A 13,694-nucleotide genomic window follows, 5' to 3' on the forward strand; every position below is an offset into this window, starting at 1 on the left:
CTATAAGCCCCCCAAAATGGATGACAAGATAAATGTTTCATTTGCAAATATATTTATTATTCAAATTACCACATTTCTGTATTCTTGGAATACAATATGTTAACAACTTGAAAGACACAATATTTTAACTAAGGAGAGGCTCTACTAACCTTACTCAAGCACCAATGAGATAGCTCGGTGGGAAAAACATGTGGACTGCAAGGCTTGACTCACTCATTAGGTTCATGGGGATTTTCACCAGTGTGATATTTTTCATGATTTTGAAGGACAATGCAACATGGCAAGACTTTACCACACTGATTACACTCATTGGGTTTTTGTTGAATATGATTTTTTTTCAGGATTGTAAAGATGACTGTTCTGTGCAAAGTCTTTACCACATTGATTACATTCATGGAATTTGTCTCCACTGTGAGTTCTTTCTTTTATTTGCAGGGGGCTGTTACATGCAAAGTCTCTACCACATTGATTATACCCATAGGGTTTCTCTCCAGTATGACATCTTTCATGACTCTGAAGATGACTTTTACGTGCAAATGCTTTATCACATTGATTACATTCATAGGGTTTCTCTCCAGTATGAATTCTTTCATGAGTACGAAGATTACTGTTACATGAAAAAGCTTTACCACATTGATTACATTCATAGGGTTTCTCCCCAGTATGAATTCTTTCATGACTTAAAAGATGACTCTTCTTTGCAAAACCTTTACCACACTGATTACATTCATAGGCTTTCTCTCCTGTATGATTTTTTTGAATGAGAAAATTCTTCTCCAATGCAAAGGATTTAGCACTTTGATTACATAGATAGGGTTTCACTGCATTATGTCTTTTTTCATGACTGAGAAGATTACTCTTCTGTGCAAAGGCTTTACCACACAGCTTACATTCATAGGGTTTCTCTCCAGTATGAATTCTTTCATGAGTGCGAAGTCCACTCTTCTGTGCAAATGCTTTACCACACTGATTACATTCATAGGGTTTCTCTCCAGTATGGATTCTTTCATGAGTACGAAGGTCACTCTTCTGCGCAAAGGCTTTACTACACTGATTACATTCATAGGGTTTCTCTCCAGTATGGATTCTTTCATGACTCAGAAGAGTGCCCTTCTCTGCAAAGGCTTTACCACAATGACTACATTCATAGGGTTTCACTCCAGTATGAATTCTTTCATGAATGAGAAGCTTATACTTGTGTGCAAAGGCTTTACCACATTGATTACATTCATAGGGTTTTTCTCCAGTATGAATTCTTTCATGCCTGTAAAGATGACTCTTCTGTATAAAGGCTTTACCACATTGACTACATTCATAGGGTTTCTCTCCAGTATGAGTTCTTTTATGTATTTGAAAATAACTGGGGCTTGCAAAGGCTTTATCACATTCAGTACATTCATAGGGTTTCTCTCCAGAATGAAGTCTTGTATATATTTGAAAATAACTGGGGCTTGCAAAGGCTTCATCACATTGCTGATATTCATACCTTTTCCCTCTATTATGAGTTCTATGTACTTGATGAAGATTGTGACATGCAGAGACATTATCATTTTGATTATATTCATAGGGTTTTCCTTCCAAATGAGTTCTTTGGTGTACTTTTATGGAGTAATCACATCTAAAGGCTGTATCATGTTCCTTATGTTCATAGAGATCCTCTTCATTATTGGTTGTTTTGTATGTTTGAAGATACCTGTGATGGTTAAAGTCCTCAGTACAAAACTCGAGTTTATCACTTCCTCTTCCCATATGAGTTTTTTCACATCTTTGAAAAGAACTGGAAGAACTCTGATTGCATGCATAATGTTGTCTTATATCGTGAGTCACACTAAATGCGCAAAGTGAACCAGATGAATTTCCATGTGAACCAGATGAATTTCCATATTCCTTGTACTCATAAAGGTTTTCTCCACTGTGAGAGTTTAAACTTGTATCACAGTCATCATGTCTTCTCATAGTAGGGACTACAACATATCTTCTAATTATTCCAGGAGAAACAGAGGTATATTGCTTCGTTCCAAATCTCTTACGCTCACATGGCTTGTATCCAGAAGGACAGTTGATATGCCTTTTAAAGGAAGAATAACAAATAAAAAGTTTTCACATTACATTCACATAGTCTAACATTTTGTACCTCAGAGATGTGGTATTTGGATTCAGGTTTCTACACCATGATAAATTCCTTGTCTCTCATAAAGTGCTCCTCTCACTAAACTATGCTAAGTCACTCACTACAAGTATATAAGGAACACTAGCTTTAATATGGAAGCGTTGCTTATAAAAGGTCTTGGACATACTCTAATCCCCTTATCAACATGTATACCTTATATGATGATGGAATCATATGACAATAATTAGACAGAAAATTCTATAACATGCCTCTCACATGGCTGTGATTAAAATTGTGAAATCTATTATGGCATTGTTTCCTTATCTTATCCTTAAAGAAATGCTTTCCAAACAGTGATCAGTTCTCTGACAGTGGAGTACATGGTGTTGTAAGAATTTAAGAACATAGCTATGCTAATTTACACTGTTGCTTTTTTTTTTTTTTTTTTTTTTTTTTTGGTTTTTCGGGAACTCACTCTAGAACAGGCTGGCCTCGAACTCACAGAGATCCACCTGGCTCTGCCTCCCGAGTGCTGGGATTAAAGGCGTGCGCTACCACCACCTGGCACTGTTGCTTTTCTTTAAAAGTTCAGGGTACATTAACATTTCTTCCAAGGTACATATGTATAAGTTTGCACATGAAAATTACCTTCCATGTCTTCTAGAACTTTGACAATGTTCTTCAATATTGTGGTCTTCCCATTTGTAACCTAAAATACAGTACCAGAAAATGTATGTGATATATTACTGGAAATTAAGCACAATTGAAATTACTTTCTTTTGTGAATCTTTGAACAATGCCCAATTTACTCGCTAGATTCTTCCTCTTTCACAATCAAAATCACAGAAGAGCAACAATCTGCAAGAAAGGCTTATCTCCTTAAGTTAAAAAGTGACAAAGCTCACACTCCTACCTATAGAAGTGAGGTTCCAGTAGGTTTCCAGCATCACATCTTTGTAGAGACTCTTCTGGGAAGGATCCAGCAAAGCCCACTCTTCATGACTGAAGTTAACATGGACATCCTCATAGGTCAATGAATCCTAAAGGATCCCATATATGTATATAATAGAAATGTTGAGACTGACTGCATGTCAAATGTACACTTCATTGATAATATATTTGCATAATTTATTGTGCTTATATAGACTATGATGAGATTATAAAATATCAAATGCAATGACCAACACATTTTAAAAGGAAACAGAAAAGGACAATCAGGCCTTCGATTTCTGTGCCCACAAAATAGAATAGGGCATTGCAGGAGAAATTCCTAGTAACATATACAGAGAGACATGAAAACAGATTAACACTATTTCGTATACATCAGTAAAGTTTTATCAAAATTATTAACTTCAAAAAAGGATAAACAATATGGGTGTCGTAGTGCCAATCTTAATACCAAACCTCAGGAGGCAAAGACAGGTGATACTCTTTGATTTCTAAGCAGGCCTGGTCTATTTATAGATTTCCAGGACAGCCAGAGGTACATTGTGACACCCTATCTCAAACAAACAAACACAGAAAGCACTCAGAGGCTCACTTGAAATTCCTCCATAGAGTTAAAACATTCACTCCAATTCTGTACTTGTCAATCATAAACTGAAGTGACCCCTTGTAAACTCTAAGGCTGATAATTCCTAGGAAGGAATGCATTTTTAGTAAGTTACTGCCTGAGAGATAAAAGCATTCTCAAAAACATTAGTAAAGTAAATGCTGGTCCTAAAGAGAAAAATGACAAAAATGATGGAGTATATAGATGCGTCAAAAGTAAGAGCACCTGTTGCTCTTGAAGATCACTTCTCCACATTCACTTGTGGTTACCAACTATTCCTATCATCAGGTCAAAGGAATCAAATGCTCTCTTCTGAGTTCAGTAAATACCAGAAAGACAACTGATAGTCACTCACAACCACCTGTAACTACAGCCCTAGGGGAACTGACTCTTTCTGGTCTCCATGGGCTCCAGGCAAAGGAAGCATACACAGGTATGTGAGTAGACAAAAGCCGTACATAGCAAAATTATAATTAATATCCTAATCAAAAGAATAAAAGGGATGAAGATGTATTTCAGTTAGTAGCATTCTTGCTTGCTGAGCATGCATGAATCAATTCCTGTTACATAAAGGGGACAAAGATTGAGATGCTTCTAATCCCAGCACTTGGGAGGTGGAGGAAGAAGGATCAGAAATGAAAGGTCATTCTTGGGGACATAGGAAGTTTGAGGGTAGCCTGTGCTACATGACACACTGCCTTAAGAAACAAAAACACAGAAATAATCACAAAAGAATGTTCTAGGAGCAAGAGGAAAAAAGCCCATGGGACACAAGTTACTAGAGAGTTATAAAAGGCTAAAAGCTGGAATAGGCAACAATTTCATTCATAGTCGACAGAAAAGGTAGCCTTGGTGTGGGAACTGAACTCTGTCTTCTGCAAATTTCATATATATACATTCCATTGAGCCATCTTTCCAACCCTACAAACTGTTTATGCACAACATGGCTTCAGTTTCCGACTGTTATTACGAGGAGAAGACCTATTTATCTTGGAAGAAGACTTCAGAATGTCCCATTAATGCTTATATCTAAAAGAAACAGGAATTTACTATCCACAAGCAAGAACCCATAGGATGAAATGAAGAATCCTTGTTTCCAAGTAATAATCATCACATCCCTATAGAATTATATATGGCTCTGAAAATAAAATGTTGAGGTTTAGGCTAAGACTGCAACTTGCAGAAACAGAGGTCTCCCTAAAGTTAGGCCTTTAGTGAAAGGTCTTTTTCAAATAGGCACGGAAACCCCTGATCTCACCAATGGGGAGGTAGAAGCAAGAGATCAGGACTTCAAAGCCAGTCTTAATCCCATGAAGTTCTAACTCAAATAAAGAAAAACAAGTAAGCAAACAAAAAACAAAGTATCTCTAAGTTGAGACATAAAGGACCCAAATGATTAAAAGGAATTGTAGGAAAATAGAGAAACAGTGCTACAAAAAAACACTTCATTTTCATCCCCATATCTATTCAATATAGTACTTGAAGTTCTAGTTAGAGCAATAAGACAACAAAAGGAGATCAAAGGGATACAATTTGTAAAGGAAGATGATATATTTTTGTAGATGATATGATAGTCTACAAAAGTGACCCCAAAAATTCTACCAGGGAACTGCTACAACTGATAAACACCTTTAGTATAAACTCAAAATAATCAGTAGCCCTCCTATACACAAATAATAAACAGGTCAAGAAAGAAATCAGAGAAACGTCACCCTTTACAATAGCCACAAATAATATAAAATACCTTGAGGTAACTCTAACCAAACAAGTGAAAGACCTGTATGACAAGAACTTTAAGTCCCTGAAGAAAGAAATTGAAGAAGATATCAGAAAATGAAAATATCTCCCATGCTCATAGATAGGTAGAACCAGCATAATAAAAATGGCAATCGTACCAAAATCAACCTACAGATTCAATGCAATTCCCATCAAAATCCCAACACAATTCTTCACAGACCTCGAAAGAACAATACTCAACTTCATATGGAAAAACATAAAACCCAGGACAGCTAAAACAATTCTTTACAATAAAGAAACTTTTGGAGGCATCACCATCTCTGACTTCAAGCTCTACTATAGAGCTATAGTAATAAAAATAGATTGGTATTGGCATAAAAACTGACAAGTAAACCAATAAAATCAAACTGAAGTTCCTGACATTAATCCACACACCTATGAACAGCTGATTTTTGACAAAGAGGCCAAAACTATTCAATGGAAAAAAGAAAGCATCTTCAACAAATGGTGCTGGCATAACTGGATGTCAAAATATAGAAGACTGAAAATAGATCCATATCTATCACCATGCACAAAACTTAAATACAAGTGGATCAAAGACCTCAACATAAATCCAGCTACACTGAACCTCATACAGGAGAAAGTAAGAAATAGCCTAGAAAGCATTGGCACAAAAGACTACTTCCTAAATATAACACCAGTAGCACAGACACTGAGAGCAACAATTAATAAATGGGACCTCCTGAAAATGAGAAGCTTCTGTAAGGCAAAGGACATGGTAAATAAGACAAAATGACAGCCTAGAGAATGGAAAAAGATCTTCACCAACCCCACATCTGACAGAGGGCTGATCTACAAAATATATAAAGAACTCAAGAAACTAGATAGCAAAATACCAAACAATCCAATTAAAAATTAAAATGGGCTACAGATGTAAACAGGAAATTCTCAACAGAAGAATCCCAAATGGCCGAAAGACATTTAAAGAATTGCTCAATATCCTTAGTCATCAGGGAAATGCAAATCAAAACGACTCTGAGATACCATCTTATACGTGTCAGAATGGCTACGATTTTAAAAAAAGGACAGCTTATGCTGAAGAGGATGTGTAACAAGGAGAACACTCCTTCACTGTTGGTGGGAGTGAAAACTTGTATAGTCACTTTCAAAATCATTATGGAGGATTCTCAGAAAATTGAGAATCAATCTACCTCAAGACCCAATGATACCACTCTTCGGCATAAACCCAAAGGATGCTCAAGCATACCACAAGGACACTTGTTCAACTATGTTCCCAGCAGTAATATTCATAAATAGCCAGAATCTGGAAACAACCTAGATGCCCTTCAATCGAAGAATGGATTAAAAAAATGTGGTACATATACACAATGGATTATTACTCAGCAGTAAAAAACAATGACATCATGAAATTTGCAGGCAAATGGGTGGAACTAGAAAATATCATCCTGAGTGAGGTAACCTAGATGCAGAAAGATAAACATGATATGTACTCACTCGTAAGTGGATACTAGATGTAAAGCAAAGGATAATCAGACTACAATCCACGGCTCCAGAGAAGCTAGGAAACAAGGAAGATCCAAAGAGGGATGTACAGATCAATTTGGGAAGAGGAAATAAATACGCCTCTACTGCTGTTCGGGGTCCAGTCCAACAGAGAGGCTGGACCTGCCTGCTACCATACAGGCCTTAAAATTCTATCTTGAAGTGACCTCTTTCCACCAACCTGCACAACACAACACAGACTCCAGGATAGGGTAGGACCATGAGAAATTTCTCATCTCTGAAGCAGCAATACCTGCAGTTATTGAAGTGTTTGTTAAGAGGAAATGGAGTGAAAGTGAAAAAGAAACAACTTACCGAGCTTTTGGTAGCAAAGGGCATTGTTATTGGTTTCAGGCAACTCCTTATGTTCAATTAAAACTGATGGTATAGAAGCAAATGTTGAGAGCCTGGAGAAGAGCTCAACAGACAGAGAAGCCTATACTGTTAAAAATTTGGTCTTTATGTAATTTAATTTCTAATGCTCTTTTGCCATTGCAGAGTGAGAAGTCACTGAGAGCTGGATCAGATGTAGAACAGGGATGTGAAAAGGAGTACATTCTGGCTAGAAACTGTCCATCAGCAGAGGACAATGTCCCTTCACAGAATGATAAGAGTGCTGGTTTTTTTTGGTTTTTTTTTTTTTGTTGTTGTTGTTGTTGTTTTTCGAGACAGAGTTTCTCTGCGTAGCTTTGCGCCTTTCCTGGGACTCACTTGGTAGCCCAGACTGGCCTCAAACTCACCGAGATCCACCTGGCTCTGCCTCCCAAGTGCTGGGATTAAAGGCGTGCGCCACCACCGCCCGGCTAAGAGTGCTGTTTTAAAAGGAGGGCAAATGAAAGTGAGGAAATCAAAGGGATACAATTTGCAAAGGAAGATGATATATTTTTGCAGATGATATAATAGTCTACAAAAGTGACTCCCAAAACTGAAGATGACTCTTCCTCCTTTTAAGAATGAAACAGATTTAGAAATGAGAAAAGTTGAAAAGCTAGCTGCACGTTTGCAAATACATGAACACCTGAGACAAAAAATAAAAGAAGTAAAAAAGAAACCTTCACAACAGAGAAAGGGGAAAGAAAGCAAGTTTAAAAAGGCATCTCCACAATAGAGAAAGGTAAAGGAAAAGAAATTAAAAAAGGAATTTTCCCAGTAAGAAAAGGAGAAAGAAAAGGAATTTTCCCAATAGAAAGAAAATGTTTAATTGTGGACCTAAGGCACTACCTTGCAAGGGAATAGAAGAATGGTTGCCAAAGGTCATAGGGACACCTCCACAGGTGTTTCCAGTTACTTTGCAGCAAAAACCTGCAAATGATCAATTTCCACAGGGCTTTGTTCAGACTGATTGGAAACCTACAGACATGATTTAAAGAAGCAGTGGTGGCATATGAAATGCATTCACCTCATGTTTAAGTAACTGGGCCACACAGAATAGAATTATTCCACAAGATTGGAAGGAAAACATGAATGCTATACTAGAAGCTGGTCATTAATTACAATGACTCACCTGATGGAAAGCAGCAGCAGCAGCCATGGAACAGCATAATCAGACTAGAGGAGGAAATAAACTAAGGAACAATTGCTAGGTTAGGGTCAGGATGCTGACTTACAAAGACAAGTGCCATTTGATTATGCAACTATTGTACAATGTCATCTAGCAGCTTTAAGGGTTTGGGCTAGGGGAAAGAACTAACTCATTTACAAAATTTACACAAAGTTCAGGAGAAGCTTACACTAATGTTTTACCAAGATTAACTTCAGCAGTTCACAAACAGTGGCTGGTTTTGATGTTAGAAAGGTTTTGGAGGAGTCTGGCTTTTGAGAATGCAAATACAGAATGTCAGAAACTCAGAAGGCCTTTGAAAGGTCAGGGAGCTTCTCTAGAGGAGTGTATTAGAGCCGTTGCTGACATCGGATCTGCCGCTTACAATGCCAATATTATTGGGCAGGCCTTGGCTAAAGGTCTTCAATCTCACAATACTGGATGTTTTAACTATGAGAAACTGGGGCAATTAAAAAAAGAACTGTCCATGAATAATGTCAAAAAGAAATGTTTCTTTTGAAAGTAATCAAGAAAAAGTATCTCAATGTCTGGGGGTTTGTAAAAGATGTGGAAAAGGTAGACATTGAACTAATGAATGTAGACCCGTCAGAGATGTAGAAGGCAATCTTTTATCAGGAAATCAGATAAAGAGCTTAGCTCAGGGCCCAGGAATAAACAACCAAGCCAACAATATCCTGTCAGCAATGGCATGGCTCATCAGCAGAGTAACCAGGGGAAATTAGGCTCACTTTGGGAGATTTAACGCATGCGACTCAGGAAGTGCTGTTTTGGATTTAGCAGTGGGTAAACATTTAACATTATCTACACAAATTCCTTGTTATAAAATAGCCACTCGAGTATATGGTCCTCTTCCCACAGGGAAAATAGGAATAATTATGGGAAGAAGTACTTTAACATCTCAAGGATTTATTGTACACCCAGAAATTATAGATGAAGATTACCATGGAGAAATTAAAATATGGCTTATATAAAAAAAGACTATGCAAATAGAAGCTGGTGATAGTATTGTCCAATTACTATTGCTTCTGTATCTTTCAAGTAAAGCAGCTCCAGTGTGTAGAAAGGAGGATTTGAAAGTACTGGGGAAAAAGTATGCTGTTAAACACTCATTAATATGAACGGCCAAAATTAAAAAGAAAACTAGGTGGGATTGAGATTGAAGGAATATTAGATTCTGGAGCTGATGTATCTATAATTTCTCAAGAATCATGGAATCCCAACTGGCCTTCACAAGAAGTTTCTATTCAAGTTTTAAGAATTAGAACATTAGCCGGGCAGTGGTGGCGCACGCCTTTAATCCCAGCACTCGGGAGGCAGAGCCAGGCGGATCTCTGTGAGTTCGAGGCCAGCCTGGGCTACCAACTGAGCTCCAGGAAAGGCGCAAAGCTACACAGAGAAACCCTGTCTCGAAAAACAAAAAAAAAAAAAAAAAATGAATTAGAACATTAACTCATATAAAACAAAGTGAGGAATGGATTAAATGTATAGGACCTGAAGGACAGGAAGGGCTATTAAAGCCTTATGTGGCTGATACAGCCATGAATTTATGGTGGAAAGATTTGCTTCAACAATGAGGAGCTAAAATTAATATTCCTATGATTTCAGAAATAGCTTAGAAAATGATATTTAAAATGTCACATATTCCTAGAAAAGGCATTGGAAAGAATTATAAGAAAAAGTCACAGGCTATGCAAGTTGTCCAAAGGCAACAAGAACAGGAATTGGGTATCCAGATTTGGAGTAAGGGCCACTGCCAGAAACCCGAATGCGCTGCCTTTAAAGTGGTTAACTAATAAGACTAAATGGGTAGAGCAGTGGCCCTTGACTAAAGAAAAATTGTAGGTGCTTGAGCAACTAGGACAAGAAGAGTTAGATGATAAACACACTGAGGAAACTACAAGTCCCTGGAATTCTCCTACATATGTAATAAAAAAGAAATCTAGAAAATGCAAATGTTAAGTGATTTAAGAACTGTAAACAAATTAATTCAACCCATGGGTCCTTTACAGCCTGGAATTCCTTTATATTCTTTATTGTCTAAAGCTTGAACTATAATAGTTGTTGATTTAAAACACTGCTTCTTTACTATTCCATTGCAAGAACAGGATAGAGAAAAATTTGCTTCTACAGTTCCTACTTATAATAATGCTCAGCTATAAAACAATATCATTGGAAATTCTTCCCAAGGGAATGTTAAATAGTCCAACTTTATGTCAATATTTTGTAAATCAACCATTAGAAATGTTCATAAACAAGTTCCTCAGTGTATTATTTATCATTATATGGATGATATCTTAATAGCTGCCTCTGATATTAATATCATTGAAAGGTATTTGCTGAGGTACAACAGATCTTACCTCAATGAAGATTGCAAATTTCTCCTGAAAAATTCAAAAAGGACATTCTCTTAATTGTTTAGGATTTAAATTGAGTAAAAAGAGAATTCACCCACAAAAGGTACAGATTAGAAGAGATCCATTGCACACACTTAATGATGTTCAAAAATTATTGGGAGATATTGAATGGTTACAGCCTACCATTGAATTGTCTACTCAAGAATTAGGTAATTTGTATCAAATTTGGCAAGGTGATTCAGATTTAAGCAATCTAAGGCATTTAACGGCTGAAACAGAAAAGGAGCTGGCCCAAGTAGAACAAAAATGCAAAATGCCTATAGAGATTGATTAGATCTCACAACTGAATGTATTTCGATAATTTTGCCATCTATCTACCCACTCCCCTACTGGACTTATTATGTAAAGGGAATATAATATTTTAGAATAGCTATTTTTAGCCCATAAAAAGAGTAAAAAGTTAAAAACCTGTATAGAAAAGGTTTCTGAATTAATTAGAAAAGAAAGAATAAGCCTTTATCAATTGTCAAAAATAGCTCTGGCTGAGATTACGGTACCTTATACTAATGTTGAAATTATGCAATTGTGGGTAATTAATGATGACTGGCAAAGAGCATGTAGCAATTATTTAGGAGAAATCAACAATAAATACCCCAAAAGTAAATGACTTCAGTTTATAAAATAAAACAGAATGGATACTTCCAAGCATAGTGAAAAGAGCACTATTTCTGGGGCTCTTAAATTCTATACTGAAGCAAATAAATTAGGAATAGCTGATTATAAGGTAGGAAACATAGGTAAAGTAATTCAAAGTCGATATGCTTCAGTCTAAAACTCAGAGCTATATGTCATTCTAAGGGTTTTATTAGACTTTAAAGAATCTCTTCATATAATTACTGATTTTCAATATGCAGAAGGGATTGTATTGCATATCAAAACTGCTGAAATTACTCCTGATAATTCAGAATTAACTTTATTGTTTATTCAACCACAACAGGCAATCCAAGAAAGAAATTGCCCACTTCCTATTACCCATATTTGGTCTCATAGTAGACTGCCTGGGCTATTAGCAAAAAGAAATGAAAAAAATTGATCAACTGTTAGTAGCAAACGTATTGGAAGTTTCAGATTTAAAAAAAAAAACAAAACAAAAACATCATGTTCATAGTAAAGGCTTAAAGAAAAAATTTTCTGTAACCTGGCAAGAAGCTAAAGAATTTATAAAAAACTGTCCTAATTGTTCTTTGTATAATCACATTCCTTTACCTGCAGGAAACAATCCTAAGGGCATTCAAGGAAAGGAAATTTGACAAATGGAGGTATTTCATTCAGCAGAATTTGAAAAATTAAAATATATTCATTATATCACTGTATTTTAGTGGGCATCTGAAAAGGCTGTAATTTTGTAATCACACATTATTAGAGACAATGGCTCTAAGGGGTATACTAATACAAATTAAAACTGATAATGCTCTTATGTTTCCAGTAAAATGAAACAATTTATTTTTCATGTTATAACATAAAACACAGTAGAGGAAGACCATATAATCCCACAGGATAAGCAATTGTTGAAATATCTGACTGAACTCTAAAAGAGATGATTATACAACAAAAGGGGGATGGATATGAGGACTCCCAGAGGTAGATTATATAATGCTTTACTAACTTCAATTTTTTTTTAATTTTTTTTTAAAGATTTATTTATTTATTATGTGTTCTGCCTGTGCATATCCTCACAGGCCAGAAGAGGGCACCAGATCTCATTACAGATGGTTGTGAGCCACCATGTGGTTGCTGGGAATTGAACTCAGGACCCCTGGAAGAGCAAGCAGTGCTCTTAACCTTTGAGCCATCTCTCCAGCCCATTTTTTTTTTTTTTTGGTTTTTCGAGACAGGGTTTCTCTGTGTAGCTTTGCGCCTTTCCTGGAGCTCACTTGGTAGCCCAGGCTGGCCTCGAACTCACAGAGAACTGCCTGCCTCTGCCTCCCGACTGCTGGGATTAAAGGCGTGCGCCACCAACGCCTGGCCTCAAATTTTTTAAATGCTAATGAAACAGGGACAACAGCTGCTGAAAGGTATTGGACCACAGAAAAAAACCTGCTGAATTGAGTCAGCCTGTGTACTACCAGAATGCTTTGATAGCAGAATGGAAAATAAGGAAGGTGTTACAATGGGGCCAAAGTTATGCTTATGTTTCTGCAGAAGTTGTAGAAACCATCAAAATAAATAAAACTTAATAAAGACATGAGCAAGATGCCTTGGATGCTGATATAGATAATACAGCTCTTGGGAGAAAAAGATACAGAAAGACCTTGAAGCTGATCCTCCTTCATGGGGACAGCTTTAGAAACTGACTGAAGAAGCAATAGTTTGGCTGCCCAAGGAACCTTTGAATGCTACAACACTCTTCCTTGCTATGCTGTCTGTGGTAACTATACAGGCAATGGGGACTAATCATTCTTCCTGGGCTTATAGTCCCAATACTACAATTAACAAAAGGGTAAATTGGGGAGATACGGATATTCCTGTTGTCAATGAATCCTCTTGGCTACGTGGTCCTCATGATCACAGAGGACATGCTAACAGGCCTGAGGAAGAGGGTAATGAGATTTTAAATTACACTATGGGACTACAAGGAATTCCTATTTGTAGGGTAATGAAATTTACTTTCTAAATATAATTTTCCCAATTTGGCTATCTATATTTAATCATAGTACTACCCAGGATTTTCATGATAAATTTTTTTTTTTTTTTTTTTTTTTTTTTTTGGTTTTTCGAGACAGGGTTTCTCTGTGTAGTTTTGGTGCCTGTCCTGGA

At 36.7% G+C, this 13,694-nt stretch overlaps 1 protein-coding gene and 1 pseudogene across 1 annotated transcript in view; both read right to left on the minus strand.

Moving 5' to 3' along the window:
- LOC114684907 (zinc finger protein 431-like) overlaps positions 1 to 13,694 on the minus strand; it is a 75,670-nt gene that overhangs the window by 46,331 nt on the left and 15,645 nt on the right. The window lies entirely within an intron of this gene.
- On the minus strand, positions 36 to 9,814 carry LOC114684906 (annotated as a pseudogene).

The sequence above is a fragment of the Peromyscus leucopus genome, chromosome 22, assembly GCF_004664715.2.
Source record: "Peromyscus leucopus breed LL Stock chromosome 22, UCI_PerLeu_2.1, whole genome shotgun sequence".
Classification (NCBI taxonomy): domain Eukaryota; kingdom Metazoa; phylum Chordata; class Mammalia; order Rodentia; family Cricetidae; genus Peromyscus; species Peromyscus leucopus.